We start from the raw sequence: 18,368 nt of genomic DNA on the forward strand, positions 1-18,368 counted from the left end.
CGACGATTGGAACGTGAGCATCCTATGTCCAGTCCACAAGAAGGGTGATAAGACTGTGTGCTCCAATTATAGGGGCATAAGTCTGCTCCCTATTGCATATAAGATAGTATCTGGCATATTGTGTGAGAGACTAAAGCCTATGGTCAATGAAATTATTGGACCCTATCAGTGCGGCTTTAGACCTGGCAAATCCACCATTGACCAGATATTTACCTTGAGACAAATCCTGGAAAAGACCCAAGAAATGCAGATCGACACCTTCCATCTTTTCGTCGATTATAAAGCAGCATTCGACAGCCCTATACGTTCAAAGGTGTTCCAAGCCATGTCTGATTTTGGTATTCCTGCAAAGCTCATTCGACTTTGTAGAATGACATTAACTGAGACGAGATCCTCAGTTAAAATTGGAAAGAACCTCTCCGAAGAGTTTACTACCAAAAGAGGTTTCAGACAAGGAGACGGCCTGTCGTGTGATCTATTTAACATCCTACTGGAAAAGGTCATACGAGACGCGAAGGTCAAAAGAAATGGAACAATATACACGAACAGCCACATGTTACTGGCTTATGCCGACGACATTGACATCATGGGTCGATCGGTAAAGGAAGTAACTGACACCTTTGCAAAAGTCGAAAGAGAATCTGCTAAAGTTGGTCTGGCAGTAAACGGCGTAAAAACCAAGTTGATGGTATCGACGCGTAATATGTCCATAAACACCGCACCATCTGTGAATGTTGGTACCTATAATTTTGAGGTAGTAAAGGACTTCGTCTACCTCGGCACCGCCATAAACACAACAAATAACATCAGTTGTGAAATACGAAGAAGAATAGTGTTGGCTAACAGATGCTACTTTGGGCTGAGTAAGCAGTTTAGGAATAAAGCCACCTCTCGTCAAACAAAAATAACACTGTACAAAACACTGATACTACCCGTGCTAATGTATGGTTCCGAAGCATGGGTACTTGCTCAAGCAGATAAGGCAGTGCTTTGTGTGTTTGAGAGAAAAATTCTACGAAAGATCTATGGGCCAATCTGTGTAGACGGCGAATATCGGCGTCGTATGAACATCGAGCTGTATCAACTATACAATGACATCAATATAGTTGAACGAATCGAGATACAACGATTGCGATGGCTAGGCCATGTTATAAGAATGAGTGATGATGAACCCGCTAAAAAGGCGTATAAATACGGGCCGCATGGAGGTTCTCGCAGATCTGGAAGGCCAAAGCTTCGTTGGAGCGAACAAGTGAAACGAGATATCACAAAGCTACACATCCCAGATTGGGAAAATACAGCAGCAAACAGAGAGGATTGGAGATTTTTTCTTAGTTCGGCTTATGGAACAAATGTTCTGTGAAAGGCCAGCTAAGTAAGTAAGTAAGGGTACATTATTTTCCCTGTTAACTGAAATGTATATGTCTGTATATTAGGATTTAATGGAGAAAAAAATTATGGGTACAAAAAGCTGTAGAGATCAAATTATTTTCTATTGGAACATTTTAATTATTGTGAATTTGAGATTTTAAATTGGCGCCCAACGAGAGGTTGAGGGTTGAATTATTTCCCCTAAGATTAATTTATAAATCAATTTTATAATTTGAGATTTTATCTTAATTGCGCCCAATGTGAGGTAATTAGTATTGTGGGTACATTTTTTCCCGTTAACTGAAATGTATATATCTGTATATTAGGATTTAATGGAGAATAAAATTATGGGTACAAAAAGCTCTAGAGATTAAATTATTTTCTATCGAAAAATTTTAAATATTGTGAATTTTTACATGTGGGATTTTCTGCTTCAAAGTGGCGCCCAACGAAGGTTTGAGGGCTGAATTATATCCTCTAGAAAAAAAAAAATAATTAAATTATTAATCAATTTTTTAAATTTGAGATTTTATCTCTATAATTGGCGCCCAAGGCGAGGTCATAATTAGAAGTATTTTCTCCATTAACTAAAATGTTTGTGTTTATTTATTAGGATATAATGGAGAATAAAATTAAGTTAAAAAACAACACAGGTATTCGAAATAGAAAAACTTTGAAGCTTGAATTTTTTTATGAAAATACAGTAAATTTTCGCAATTTTTATAATTTATATTTGTCCTTTAAAATTGGCACCCAACGAGGGGCCAAGGTTATCATTATTTACATTACGAAAAAATCACAAAATTTGTTTATAATTGTGATTTTGAAATTAAAACTGGCGTTCAACGCGGCAGGGTAGCTTAAATTTCCTGTAGGAAAAATTAGTAAATATTGTGGATTTTTAAACTCAAAATTTTCCGTTTAAAATTGGCGCCCAACATGGGGTTAGAGATGGTATTACATATTTCAATAATAATACTTTTTTTAATTTCTCCGGGAATAAATTAAAAAAAATTGTCAATCGTTGCAGTATTGCATTTTAAAGTGGCGCCCAACAGGTGGATGATAATTTTCTTTAGTGATAATTCGGAGACAAAATTAAAATCGCACAAATGTTGAATGAGGGGCTAAGACTATCATTATTTACATCACGAAAAAATTGCAACATTTGTTTACAATTGTGATTTTGCAATTTAAAGTGGCGTCCAACGCGGCAGCATAGCTTAAATTATTTCCTCTAGGAAAAATTAGTAAATATGGTGTATCTTTAAACTCAAGATTTTTTTTCCGTTTTTTCCGTTTAAAATTGGGGCCCAACATGGGGTTAAAGATGGTATTATTTCATTAGTAATATTTTTTTTAATTTAAAATAATTAAATAAGACAGAAGATTAAAGAAAAAACTAGGTATTCAGTATAGATTGATAGTTTGAATTATTTCCTCTAGGTAAAATAGTAAATATTGTAAATTTGTACACTCAAGGTTTTCTGCTTGAAATTGGCGCCCAAAAAGGGACTAAAACTGGTGTTTCCTAGGAATATTTTTTTACATTAAAAAATTTTCAATATACCAACTCATCCAAAAGATTCTTAAAGGGAAAATTGAAGGAAGGCCCAGCAGAGGAAGAAGAGAACTCTCCTGGTTAAAGAATATTCAAAACTGGACTGGCTACGATGATGAAAGGAACTTGTTCAGGGCGGCCAAAAATAGAGAACTGCCGACAATATAAATAAATAAAATTTAAATGTAAATTGAAATGTAATTATTTTAGAGTAAAATTATTTATTGTATGATCGGTTATATCCGAACAACGGATGGGCAAATAATTACAGTTGCTATTTTCCATTTTAAAGTGGCGCCCAACTCGGGGTCACAATTTTCTATAGTGAAAATTGGCCGCCAAAATTAAAACTGCACAAATTTTGAATCAAAATAAAATTAAAATACATAATAAATCTGAATAATATGTACAACATTACCCTGAACTTGAGACGGCCACAATACTCATTATAACTGAAAAATGTATTTCCTTTTGTTCATCTTTCCCAAAGCCATTCGAAAGCAAATGTTTTCGACAGCAGAAGCAAAATATGTTACTGAAGGGAGGTCAAGAAACTTTTAAATGTTTGCTTGACTTGCCGCCAAGAGAACACACATCTCTTTTAGGTAAAGCCAAACAAAAAATATGAAAGAATTATTTAAAGAAAACAACAATTATTTCAATTTTCTTAGATAAACAATTCAAGAAAACTTGTTCGAGTTGTACACAGACAAAGAGTTCATGTAGAAGATCATGTCAATATTTGTTGTTAGAACAAGAATTTGCTGTGTAGTTCTGCTCTGAAAGAAAGTGAAATTAACGTATGAAATTGAAAATATTTTTAATGAAAAATTTATTTAATGAAAAATAATTTTTTACTTCTACATATGTCCCAAGAATTATTGAAAGACAGATAGGAAATCGTAAATATTAAAGTTTGTTCATTGCAGCTTTGAGTTTTCTGATCTATGAACCAAATCGAATACATTTTTTTGGGTGACCCACATAGCTGATTTAAAAATGTATTTATTTGCAGTAGAATCTGATCCTCTGTTTGGAATACAATTCCCAGGCATTGAAAAGAAATCATTTCGTAAAATGCATTGTTTTTGGAAACAGTTCTTAAATCTTAAATCCATGATTTCAAGTGTTCCAAAATAATATTTATTTAATGAAATTCCAATATTGTTTTTTATTTGCGGTGTAAGAACGTTTTGAATTTCGTAGCAATCTCATTAAGAATAGTTTACATTTTTGGTCCTTCGAGCTGCAACGTCATCAACTGAGCAATGGGCGCATGATGCATTGCGTTTAGAAACACACATTGGGCGCCAAAAGTTCACAAATCAAAGTGTTTTTAAATAAAGTTTTTCCAAGTAATAATTAATTTAATGATTTGATGATTTTTATTTGTTGTAAGAATGATTTCGATTTCGGAACAATATCAGTAGGAGTGAATAACATTTTTTGGTCCTTCGCTGCAACGACATCAACTTATTCTGAAGATATTTCTTTATGAAATATGAATATGCAGAATGGCAGGGATCATTGAAACAGAAACATAAAACACGTAATCTACATTCTATTTTTTGGTCCTTCGAGCCATACAAAAACCTTATTTGGTTACATAAGCTAAATAGAGTAATGATTTCTTTATACTCAGTGTTGTAATATAATGCAGAATAGACGACTTTTTGGTACCGATGACCAACGTTGCTGAATTATACATAATTCTAAAAGTATGTCGACCTTTAGTAAGTGATGAAATATTAGCCATGAATGACAACCTGAAACTTGGAGTTCTAAAAATATACTACACTATTTAAAAAATGTTTTCAACATTCAGCAGTTTATAGAATTATTATAACTAATATTGGTCCTTCGAAACATACGAAAATTATAATTTAGGTATGTAGAGCAAATGCTCTAAATTATGAAGCCAATTGTGTGCTTATTTTGAATACTGTCTAATTAAAAATATACAAAATTGTTGGTCCTTCGAGCTAGGTCACGTCTTCAGCATCCAGTGTAGAATACACTAAAACCTGTTTTGGTCCTTCGAGCTGTTATATATTTTAATTATTTCAATCTTAATTTATTTGAAATGAAATCACATGGATATGGTGCATTAAAATTAATTAATTACATTATTTGTTCATACCTCATTATTATTATTATTGCTATTACTATTATTATTATGATTATTATTATTATTATCCACCAATCTTTCCTACAGAAGATCTGAAAACAGCAGGTAGTAAATTGAAAAACAATAAAGCTCCTGGACCTGGCGGAGTCCCAGCGGAAGTTCTCAAGGAGATAGCTGATGCACGTCCAAACATACTACTGGACATGTATAACCACTGTTTACTAGAAGGAATATTTCCAAACCCGTGGAAAGAGCAACAGCTTGTACTAATTAGCAAAGGCAAAGGAGATCCAACTGCCCCATCTTCATACAGACCATTATGTATGCTGAACACGGCTGGAAAACTTTATGAGAGGTTACTTAAACAGAGAATAAAAGATGCTATAAACCTGAAATGCGGGCTTTCAGCCAGGCAACATGGTTTCAGACCTGAAAAATCCACCATTGGGGCAATAAAGGAAGTGGTTGATGTGTTCGGCGTCGCCCAGCAGCGTAGGCCTGTGGTTTTATTAGCCACCCTTGATGTTAAAAATGCATCTAACAGTCTTAGATGGAGAGACGTTATACACGCTATGGAGGCAAATTTTGATGTCCCAGTATACCTCATGAAAATAATCAGGAGCTATTTAAGCGAAAGTGTACTAATGTACAAAACTAGCGAGGGTACACAGAATGTACAAATAACATCTGGCGCCGCACAGGGATCTATCTTAGGCCCTGATCTTTGGAACATCAGCTATGATGCGATTCTCAAAATAGACATGCCTGAGAACACATTCCTAGTAGGGTACGCAGATGATATAGCCGCAGTTATCCAGGCCAGAAGCACAGATGAAGCTAGACGCGAACTCAGCCAAGTAATGATCCGAACCAGAGCGTGGCTGGAATCACATGGATTGGAGCTGGCCATGCACAAAACCGAGCTGGTACTTCTGTCAAGGAGCCATATTCCAGCAGTTGTCGACATGAATGTAAATGACATAGTCATTCGCACACAGGAAGCTGTCACATACTTGGGAATACGACTGGACAATAAAATGCAATTCTCTGCGCAGATGAAATATGCAACTGAAAAAGCTACGCATATCACAGCCCAACTCAGCAAATTCATGGCAAATGTCGGAGGACCTCTACCCAATAAAAGGAAACAACTGATGGAGGCGTGAACGTCATTCTCCTATATGGATGCGAAATATGTGCCCGGAGTCTGTTATCTGCACAAAAAGCCAAGAAATTACTAGCAGTACAAAGAACAGCGGCATAGCGAGTTGCTTCTGCATATCGCACGGTATTAGGACCAGCTGTTCAAATAATAACGGGCATGATACCCATCGACCAGGTAGCAGAAGAACAGTCGAAACTGTTTGAGGCAAAACTCTCACATAACGCATATGCGAACGCAGAACAAGTGCGAGAAGAGACATATGCAAAATGGCAATGGCGCTGGGATGAAGAAACCTATGGACGATGGACTGCGAAGCTTATTCCGAACATAAGAAGATGGGTGAATAGAAGGCACGGATATGTAAACTATTGCATCACACAGATGCTCTCCGGTCATGGATATTTCCGAAAATATTTGTTTAAACGAGGAAAGTGTAGTTCCCCATTTTGCCTATACGAGGAAGAAGAAACAATAGACGATGCGGAGCACACGTTATTTTCGTGCAATCGATGGCTCGAACTCCGAGCAGAAATTGGCGATATATCTGTCGAAAATATAGTGAAGAAAATGGTAACAGATCGAGAACAGTGGGATGCAATCTCAAGATACTGCGAAGAACTGTTGAGAAAGAAAAAGGTAGACCTAGATAACGCTTAGAGTAAGCAAATAGCGGTGCTTGGACGCAAGCAAACAAGGAGAAGAAGGCCACAAGGGCCTGGGAGCCACCTCGAAGTAATACGAAAGTGGTGCCGTGGTGGACGCAGCTCCCAGAGGTGGTCAGGTGGGTTTTTAGTCGGTATAAAGATCGAGTCCGACATACCACGATGAGTGACGACTCGCCGTGAATGCGCAAAAGCATTTTCACATATGAGCCGCAACAAAAAAAATTATTATTATTATTTATATCTCATTCAACCACAGTTTTTTTTTGCAAATTTTTTAATCTTTATTAATTAATGTGTCAAAAAATTCAAATTAAAACATAATTTATTTAAATAAAAATATCATATAATTTTTTGTGTACCATGATTTTGTTGGTCCTTCAAGCTGTTATTTATTCCAATTTATATATTTGATTGAATTTTGTTTTAAATTAAACCATATGTAGGTTATTCAATTCTTCAGAATACACTAAAACCCTTTTTTGGTCCTTTGAGCTCTTACTTACTTTTTTCCTATTGATCTACAGTTTCATTCTTAGTTATATAACTTTCATTAATAAATGTTACAAAAATTCAAAAGATAAGATAATTTATTTCGAATTTATTTCAAACCTTTCAACATGAATAAATACATTCTATGTATGTAGTCCACTAACATCTTTACCTAAACGTTTTTGGTCCTTCGATCTGTTTTTTATATTTTTATTTTCAATATTATCTAATTAAAAATGATTAACATTTTTGGTCCTTCGAGCTGTGTACGTACTTCTATAGCACCCATTTTATTTTAAATACAATCACTTGGACATGACAACGGTGTAGATTTAAAACATTGTCGGTCCTTCGAGATGTGCCTTAATTTAATTTTAATTAATTTATTTAAATTAAATCTCATCAATTCCTTATTGATATGCAGTTTTTTTTTTTGCAAATTGTTTAATGTTTAATTAATTAATGTGTCAAAATATCCGAATTATAACATAATTAATTTATTTCGAATTCATTTCAAATCTCAGAAAACCCAATAAATCTAATCTGTGAGTCTCCGTGAATGTAGTCTGCATGTCCGGTGATATACATACAAGGTGATTAATTTGATACTTTGTAGCATTTTTATCTGAGTTGAGGTTGTCTTAATATTGCTTAGATTGTTGTTTTTTTAATAACATTAAATCGAAATAAATCTCAAATCTTTGGAATCATGTTCCGCTAGCTACAAACAAATAAAATAACACCTACATTTAATTCAATTTGCAAATACCAAAAGAAATAAACAAATTTCGCGTTGTTTGTTAAATACGAATACTTTTCTAATTAAACATGAAACTTAAATCAGGAAAAAACGTGTTTTGTGTTTTTTTCGTTTTCTTGTGGAAATAAAGTTTGGAATGCTTGCTGCGATTTTAGATAAACCTGCAACAACCTTCTCTGTCTAAACAAAGTGCAGTGCATTGTTGTTGGTTTTTTAAGGAAATTGCAATGTTTCTAGTCACTAAAAAACATGAGATTGTGTTGTTGCTGGTGTTTTGCCGACGACATGTGTTGGCGTTAAGAGAGGAATTTTTGAAATTCCTCAAAAGTGTTATTTGGCTGTTGTTTTTTATTTTACAGAATTATGTGGAGGAGAATGATTGTGAAAAAGAAGGTAAAAAAATATTTAGTACAAATGTAAACATATTGAAGTGCGAACAGGTTTGAAGGCATCACTTTATTTGGTCCTTCGAGCTCATTCTGGAGTTTTGCACTTTCTTTTTTGGCTTTGTTTTAAAATAGTCCTTAATGTTTTGTATGGTTCAGGGGACTTCTTGTTTCTGGTTATAATAAAAAATATATGAGTCCCATATTTCAAATATTGAAAATTTTGTTTTATTTCAAATTGAAATATTTTTGATCTGAGGTTTGTAACTGAGACTGCGGTTGGAATTTCCCCCACACTTCCAATAATGCATTTCTTCTTAATAGCTATTTTTATTTTTAGCAAAGCATTTACTTTCCCAACCAGGTTTTTTTTGCCAAAGTTATTCCACACAAAAAAAAAATCTTTATCACGATTATAACAGTTTGCAAATTAACATCTCCGGTTATTTGCAAATGCATCTTATTATTAAATAAATATGAATCATACAAATTACATGACAAAAGACAAAGAAAAATAAATGCCTTCTAGACAAAATAGCAAAAAGAAAACAACATCTTTGTGGCAAATAAATATATAAATAAAAAATGTAAAAAAACATAACCTTGTAATAATGCCTTTTCACGCTATAGAAGAAAAAATACTTTTTTACCTAACTGGAAAACTATTACACAAAACTACAAAAAATAAATTAATAGAAATTAAAATCAATCATTTGCTGAATTGTATTTGGAAATAATTGTATTTCTCGAAAAATATTGAGAGTAATATTAAATTCACTCCCAAAGAAACTAATGTGCTATTTGATTGCATTTTTTTCACAACATCAAATATTTTGATACAGCATTGGAGTAACTGTTGTCATCGACAGCTCGTCGGATAAAAAATGTCATAAGATCTATTACAATACTGATCACATCATTGGTCTAATTTGACCGATATACCAAACTAATGTTTTTTGAACAGCTCGAAGGACCAAAAATTAATAAATATGCACTTCACTAAGTTTTTACGAAATGTTAGACCCAGGTTTGCCACTTTCAGTTTCAAAGGTCCTGTTATTTTTCAGTCACCATATCTCCTAACTAAAAAAGAAGGAAGGTCTCGAAGGACCAATGAATGAATATTAGAGGAAAATGATTGACTTATATTTTGTCGAGGTACCAAATTAAGTATTCCTTACTTCTTACAATGTGCCAAGAACGAATTTCCTATGAATCGCGAAATATACTTATGACTTTTTGGCATTTGTAGGATATTGCTTAACCCAAAGGATGCTTAAAATATAAAATAAAAAACTAAATTTATTGGGAACAGAGTTAAGTTTTATAAGTTCGAAGGACCATTTGTTTTAATCTTGAGGAAGTTAACAAAAAATGTATATTAAGGACTTGTATCGTTGTTGCAATCAATAAGAAAATTCTAATTACAGAAACGAAGTCGAAGGATCAGTAAATGCATTGTGGAAAAATTCAAAATTGGTTTTAATTTTGATCGAATGAATGGACTCATTGTTGACCGGTTTTGAGAGAACATATGAATTATTAATTTCGCTGGTTACTTCACTTGATATGAGTTTCAAGACAAACATTTCAGTGTATGTATGGGCAGCTGGACGAATAGAAATGTCATATATTCTGGTGTTATTTTCCCGATACGTTCCAGCATTCACGTTAAGAAATATTGGATGAAACTACACGCAGAGAAGAGATATTGTAGGAGCAATCATATTCTAAGAACAAAATAGATTATTTTAAAAATCTGAAAATATATATTGTTGGTCCAACATAATATTTTGTGTCATTAAGTTTCTTAACACAAAATCAATTTCCAATTTTCTCCAATATTCTTTCACTGGTCCTTCGGCTTAGTATTTATGCTTTAAAAATAATATTACTTATTCTTTCATATTATTATTGAAAGGACAGTATAAAGTGGAATATCAGCTGCAATAAAAACGCTAAGACAAATGGTCCTTCGACCTTGCTGCAAATATTGTTAAGCGTTTGGTTCGTAGAGACAAACGTCTATATTTCACCAAGCTGGCTGAACAAGCAGAACAGGCTTCTAATATTGGTAATATTCGTGGTGTATACGAAACCATTAAGCAACTGAGTGGTAACAATATTAGACCTATAACAGCAATCAAGGACGAAAATGAACGTGAACTAAGCAGCCCCGAGGAGCAAATAGACCGCTGGCGTCAATTCTCCAGAGCCAGCAGCTAATGTGTCTCAACCATATACTTCAACTCTGAGCCGCAACCCAAGTAAAGACGTAAATACAGATCCTCCTACGTACGAAGAGGTAATTACAACCCTGAAGTCACTTAAAAATGGCAAAGCAGCTGGTCCGGAGAACATACCATCGCCCAAGCTATGATGAGAGACAAATGTCTTTCTCAAAGAGAGGAAGAATGGTACTATAGTAACTATTCCAAAAAAAAGGTGATCTCACCGAGAGCAAAAATTGGCGAGGAATTACATTATTAAATGCAATCAGCAATGTAATGGCTCAACTTCTGCTCTAGCGTATATCTCCTGTGCTCGATTCGATTTTACGGCAGGAACAGGCGGGTTTTCGCCCTGGTCGATCGTGTGCAGATCATATCAACTCCCTACGTATAATTATCGAACAGTTCGCTGAATTAAATTCTTTTTCGTGGATTTTTTTAAAGTCTTTTTCGTGGATTTTTTTAAAGTCTTTTTCGTGGATTTTGAACGAGCCTTTGATACCGTCTACTGAGATGCTATGTGGAGCACTCTTATAAACAAAGGCATCCCTCTTAAAATGGTAACTCTGATCAAAGAACTTTATAAGGACGCCGAAATATCTGCCCGTTTCAACGACAAAGGAAGCCTACCCTTCTCAACCTGGAAGGGCGTAAAACAGGGCTGCCTCTTGTCTCCCACGCTTTTTCTCATATTCTTAGATTCTGTTTTAGAAGCAACAAACGCCGCGGCTCGCAACAAACGCCGCGGTTTTCTTGGCGACATAGACTACGCAGATGACATCTGCTTTTTCGCCCACAATTTCGACCACATCAGTGCTAAATTGGAATCGCTAACACGTAACGCTTCCAAAATCGGTCTGAAAAAAAACACTTAAAAGACCAAGCTAATGAGAATAGGCTCAACATGTTAAACCCCACTAACAATAAACGGGCATACCATTGAAGACGTAGAGCACTTTTGTAACATGGGAAGCAAAATTACTAAGGACGGCGGATCAGAAGCAGACATCAGCGACCGCATTAACAAGGCAAGAAATGTTTTCCGTTCGCTCAACAAAGTCTGGAGATGTAACGCCATATCAACCCCAACAAAAACCAGGATATTTAACAGCAGCGTAAAATCTATTCTACTGTCCGACTTGGAGTTTCACTCAAGCGACGATTCGGAAACTTCAAATGTATATCAACCGCTGCCTACGGCAAATTCTGAGAATCTTCTGGCCGAATTCAGAACTACTGCTCCGAACTAATTGTAGCCCTGTTGAAATGGAAATCCACAGGAGAATATTGGTCTGGTTAGGTCATATCTTAAGCAGGCCACACAGTGACATCGCCAGAACCGTGCTAGGCTGGAATCCGCAAGGACAACGAAGAAGAGGACGTCCAAGAAACAGTCCATATAACCTGGGGTCAAGCAAAATACCTGGCCAACGATAGAACAAGATGGAGAGAGCTTGTCAATGTCCTGGTATATAAAATAAGACTAATTCGTTTCATTTGTTTCTATATTTGGTCCTTCGATGGGATCATAGCGTTGTGAAATGGTAAAAGGGAAGTGGTTCGAATACTTCAAGAATTTAGAAATTTGTTTAAATTAAAAGTTATGTGGTCGCGATGAACTTTATTGCAAAGTTATTTATTTATTTTTTTTAAATTTATTGGTCCTTCGAGCTGATCTTTCTAAAGGCCTTTGAAACTTTTTTCACAATGTATCTATTTTGATGTTATTTTGTGTGTTTTTAAATTTTTATTTTATTTCAGATTCTGTCCCGGAATTTATGCACTTTAAATGGGATATTCTGAGATGGGTAAGTTAAATTCATGTCATATATTTGATAATGTTTATTCGTTTTGGCCCTTCAATGGGATCATAACGTTCTGAATTTGTAAAAAAATTTAAAGGAAGTATTTTCAAATATTCAATTTTCTATACAAGAATATAGATTTTTTTAGTGCATGGTCATGAAGTTTAGTGCAAATTTAAATTTAATTTTTTTGGTCCTTCGAGCAGGTTATTATTAGGGGTTTGAAACTTTATATAAAAATTTATCTATTTTGATTTTATTTGTGAGGATACATCATTAAAAAACTTTTAATTTTACATGTGTCCATTTTATTATAGATTCTGTCCCCGAATTTTACTGGATTTTATTTGGATTTTTTGGTCCTTCGAGCAGGCATTTATTAAAAATTTTTAAATCTTATCTGTCTTTAAAGCTTCTAGGAATATAAAAATGATCTTGGCAATTTTTTGTGTATTGTTTCCGACTATCTCTTCGTTCCGTCTATCTTAAGGGAAGTCTCTTCTTGCTCCTTCTGGAATGTCCGTCGAAAATTGTTAAATCGATTCCTTCCTTTTTTCTTCTTCATGATTGATTTATTTAGAGGATTTAACAAACGATCATGTCCTTTAATCTTCAACCTTTCCCCGCTGCTGCTTAAACTTTGTCTAGAATAATTAAGAAAGCATTAACCTCTCTCTACAAATATTTGTAGTTCAGTGTTCGGTAAATGTTTTTTCTTGTTCACCAACAACAAAACTCATCTCATCTTGCAGACAGACAGGCTTTCAACTAGCTAAGCAGTCAGCAGTTTGCCCGGCAGTCAGTCACTTACACTGATAAGCTTTACACAAAAAGATTATAGTGCATTTAGAAAAAAAAAAACTAACAACTATACTTGTAACATTTCTATATTTTATTTACTTTTTCTCTAAATGAATATGGAAATATACATTTGTTTAACATAGAGCGCAAAAATGTCAGCTTCTTAACATTCATGTTAGATACATACAACCGAGATATGTACCTTGAAATTCATTTGAAGTGAAGTAACCAACTGAGTGTGTAGAGCTACCAAACAATGCTTAATGGTATCTGTAAAGTAAATGCAAATGTACTGAGCTTGGATAAGAGGGTGTAAGAAGGAGGCGACGGCAAAACAACATCATACCCAGCAATTCCTAATAGAGCTGCCATTTAAGATTTCATAATTTTTCTCAAAAATGGCCAAACATGTGCGGCTTTAGGTTAAGGAAACCTCAAATCATTTTGGTCCTTCGATCAAAATTAAATACGTTTTTTTATTATCCACTAAACATTTACTGGTCCTTCGATCTGTTAACTGTAATCAAAATTTTTTACTGATAGTTTTCAAAAACAATAAAAGTTCTGGCTCCAAAAAAAGGTAAAATAAATGGTCCTTCGACCTCGTAACACATAAAATTGTTCCCGATCATTTTAGGCTTTAATGTTATATATCACTGTGCAACACGAAAATTATTAATCATTTTCTGACACTGCAGCGTGATAGAAGACACGTGTCTCGCCGTTTTTCCCTATCTCATCAACTTTCGCGGTTGTAGGCCTCCAAATGTTTGAGACTTTGATGTAAACAGGGGCCATTCTTCAAGACTATATCTTCCAAACCATGGGGAATTTTGAATTTATCTCAGAAGCAAAGTTGTAGATCTTGTCTTAAGGAACAAAAATTGTGAACACATATAATCCATCAAACTTCATCTGCAAGGTCAAAATCGCCAAGGTTAAATTTCTTTTATTTTTTTCTCGGGTTTTGGTCTGCAGCTATCAAACCGATCAAATTTGAAGCAAACAACCAACTACAAAAATGTACCTCAGATCCCAGTAGACATCTTTCTAGAACATATCGACACCTCCAAATAATAGTATGCTAAGTCTAAATAGTGAGTTTTGCAGGAGAAGCTCTCAAAGTTTGGAAATTTTTTTGAACATCAGTGCTATGCTAAGTCTATATTTGTTTATAACTTCTGTTCGGATTGACCGATCATTACCAAAATTAGACAGAATTTAAGTTAAAGGACGTTCGACACCTCAAAATAATAGTTAGCTAATTCTGAAAAGCGAGTTTTGCAGGACAAGCTCTAAAAGTTTGGAAATTTCTTTGACCTTCAGTACTATGCTAAGTAAATATTTGTTTATAACTTCGGTTCGGATAGTCCGATCATTACCAAAATTTGACAGAATTTAAGTTAAAGGACGTTAAATATAAAAATTAAAGAACTTGAAAACATGCTAAGTCGACTTAGCATACTATTGTTTGGAGGCGTCGATATTAACTCTGTATAGACGGTCCTTAAAAGTCAAAATAACAAAGCAAATGGGATTTTTATCCTGATACTGATACTAAACCGTTCAATATTCAAGAAAAAAACCAACTACAATTATGTAGCAAAGACAGCAATGAACAACTTTCTGGAAAATGCGAAATGTCTATGAACGGTTCTAAAAGGTGAAAATAACAAAAACATTTGAAAATATTCAATTTTTACACTTTTTTCTCCGATTCCTGTCCTTCAACCTCGCAAAAAATGCAAATTTGCCCCCAATCCGACCAAAATTTAAATTATAACAAAAAATTACCACGATAGAAAAAAAACGCAAACCTGCAACTCTTGTAAGACAAACTCATAATTCTTCTTTATCGGTCCCACCTTATACCCCCTCCTCCCTCCTCTTGCCATAAATACAACAAAAAAGCTAAACAAACGCTATATTTAATTTTAAACAAGCTAAACGCAGTTTTGTTAATGGCACACGCTTAAAGATTATGAACAAATTAAAGTGCAACGATGCAGCAAAACACATTGTTGTTGTTGTTACTACTCCGTCTGTCAGTCAAATGCTTTGCCAAGGGTAAACTTAAAAATATGAAGAAAACAAAAACAACTATAACAAAGAAGCCAAAGAAAACTCCTCTACTCTTTACGAACACCATAATTCTTCACAACTTCAAAATGTAACCATTCATCTTTGTTGCTGTTGTTGCCATTCATATCTATGCCATGTATCCATCCAAATACTGCAACTTGTTGGCCCCACCACTTTATTACAATCTGAATCATCAGTTAGCCAGCCAAAGGCACCAGTGGCAGTATTTTACCTCAAGAGTTTGAGGATTATTTTAATGTGAAGTTTTTTTTCTGCACAAAAAAACGTTTTTTGGGGGCGTTTAGTGTGATATGCAATTGAGCTTCAAGCAGAGAACTCGCTACTTTCATGTATTTTGGTTGTTTGTAACAAAACAAAAATAAAGAGCAGGCAAACATTTAGATACAGATATGCCATGGAATCATCAAAAAAAGGGGGCCAAAACCGCTATGCCTTTGTTGTTTACTGAATGTAAAAAAGTGTATATTTTTTAACATTTGCCATCACCACCACCTCACGAGCCCATCGACACCACCAACCAGCTGCTCTGCAAGGCAGCAGCAGTGGCTGATGCATCAGCAACTGCATTACTCTTGCTCCGTTTGATAACAACATGTAGTATTTGTGGGTCGGCGATCGCATGCATAAGGCAGGCATACGACCAGACCAGACCAGCCATACATATAAACACCCCAGCGATAATTGCAACAGCCAAACAATTATCATCAGGTGTATAAAAGTCGCTGTTTGACATACAGCACGAGGCCCGGTTTTTTTCTTCTACGTCTCTTTTGCTGATAAGTTTTAGCTTTTTTCCTCTATTTTTTTCACTGTTGATATTTTTATATCTACTCCTCCCTACCTACTATTTGTGCTTTCCAAATGGGTTCCAAAAGATAAATAAAAAATGAACAAATTGTAGAATTTTCTTTATAGCTATAAATGATATTGAAAAAATGTGAGGCACAGTGGTGGAAAAAGGTATTCCTCGTCAACGAATGAAGTTTGAAAAATGGCAAGTAGGACAATTATGGCTTTCCTATTTGATTTTTTCCCAAAACTTCGATAAAACGCTGTTAAAAAATACTTCTTTTTAATAACCAAATTAGGACACGATATAAAAAATCTTTGAGCTTTGGCTCGTAGTAAATTTGGTCCTTCGACAAAAAATTAAAAAAATTAATAAATGAGGCTACTGGACGAAAATTGGCATATTGTTCGATTGTAAATTCGATAAATTATCGAAGGTAACAAAATTTTTTTTTTCCAAAAACTTGGCAAAATCTATTAAATATTGCCCTTATATTCTTAAGAAATTAAAATTTTTCTTTTATTTTTTTTACACTTCCAACCCACTGTTCCTCCATCCGAAACTCTCTATCATTGCCGGTGGAAAAGTGCAGTGCAGTGCATTGCATTTTTCTCTCTATTTGTCTACTGTATTTGATGTTTTATCTCATCACTCATGCACTCAGTCAGTACGTTGCTGCGCTGTTCCTCCTCCCCCCTCGCCCAACAACAAAATTCCAGTCAAACAAATAAAAGCTCAAACAAACTATAAACTTGTCGACAGTAAAAACAATCATCATCGTAAAACTTTAAAGTAAAACCCATGGTGTGGTGGTGACGATGATGATACTGCTGCTGATGATGAGCCCGTTGATGAAGATCTGAAGAAAGGTGAATGTATGGACAGATGCAAATGTATATACAAACGCAGGCATGCATGCATTTATTCTATTGTAAAGTTTTACTATCAACTTCGTCTTTCATTCGTTTGTTTAGAAATGTCAAAAAATAAACTTGAAAAGTTTTGTTTGATTTTGAAAAAACACACACAAACTTCATGATTTCCATGATCTTTAGGGGTAAACTAAATATGAACTTTGGCGTCCGAATGTAATTAAACTACAAATATTGGGATCGTGTGTGGTATGGCAGACAAATTGTGGTTTGTCAGACATATCAGATATTTTTTTTCAGGTTGCATGAAGATACGGTGGAAAGGTATACTAAACATCTTAGGTAAGACAATTTTTCAAGGAGTTAATAAATACATTTATTTTCATATCAATTCTGAAAATCATAAGGCAAAATTAAAAAAAAAAAAAATAATAATAAATAAATAAATATATAAAGAATAAACAAATATATGATCATACCTCTAAAGGCCTTGTGTGTTTGATGTATTGGCAGTTTGGTCCTTCGGTCAAAAGTTAAGAAATCATTTCCCCCAATATCTTTTTAGCGGCCCTTCGATTTCATATTTCTATTAAAAATTCTCTCACTGATCTAATAGAAACCATGCGAAAAATTCTTTATGTTTATGTTAAGCAGTATATTGTGAGAAAACAAATGGTCCTTCGATCCAATAACAGGTACCTTCGGTTCCCGAACCGACCAAATTTAATTTAGATTCAAATAAATCGATAAATAAAAATAAAATAAATAATCACAATCAAGCAGCGAAGTTGGTTCCTTAACTTGGTTATTGGAAAATTCGTTGTAAACAAACCGAAAACTTGGTCCTTCGTCCACATATTAACACTAAGACCTGAAAGAGTGCTCAACTTCCATAAGTAAAATTTTTGTTTTTTGGTTTTGTATGTTTGTTTGCTTAAAAAGTTTTCATCCTTTAAATTATTTACCATATAATCACATCATTTGATGTAATGGCTTCTTTATCCTTTCGACTGAATCTGAAGTACCTTTTATATCGCCATAAATTGCTTCTTAAAACTATAATAACAATTTTTATGACTTAATTTACATCTGGAACAACCACCAAATTAGAAGCAACATAACGTAAGCCATTAAATACGTGAGCTATTTAAACAAAGTTAAGGTTAATCTAAACTCTTATATTTTTGCAGCCATCTTACAACTCTTCATCATCAGATTACCTAGCCATTAATCCAATTCCT

At 34.3% G+C, this 18,368-nt stretch overlaps 1 protein-coding gene and 1 long non-coding RNA gene across 4 annotated transcripts in view; one reads left to right on the plus strand and one right to left on the minus strand.

The window, feature by feature from the left end:
- Positions 1-12,561, plus strand: part of LOC141398749 (uncharacterized) — a 117,216-nt gene extending 104,655 nt beyond the window's left edge. The window contains exon 3 of the long non-coding RNA XR_012411705.1: positions 12,518-12,561. This is a non-coding gene — a long non-coding RNA (uncharacterized lncRNA). The remainder of the gene's footprint in view (positions 1-12,517) is intronic.
- mew (multiple edematous wings) overlaps positions 1-18,368 on the minus strand; it is a 228,825-nt gene that overhangs the window by 92,762 nt on the left and 117,695 nt on the right. The window lies entirely within an intron of this gene.

This window comes from Musca autumnalis, unplaced genomic scaffold (genome assembly GCF_047663935.1).
Source record: "Musca autumnalis isolate F117 unplaced genomic scaffold, ASM4766393v1 scaffold_3, whole genome shotgun sequence".
NCBI classification, from domain to species: domain Eukaryota; kingdom Metazoa; phylum Arthropoda; class Insecta; order Diptera; family Muscidae; genus Musca; species Musca autumnalis.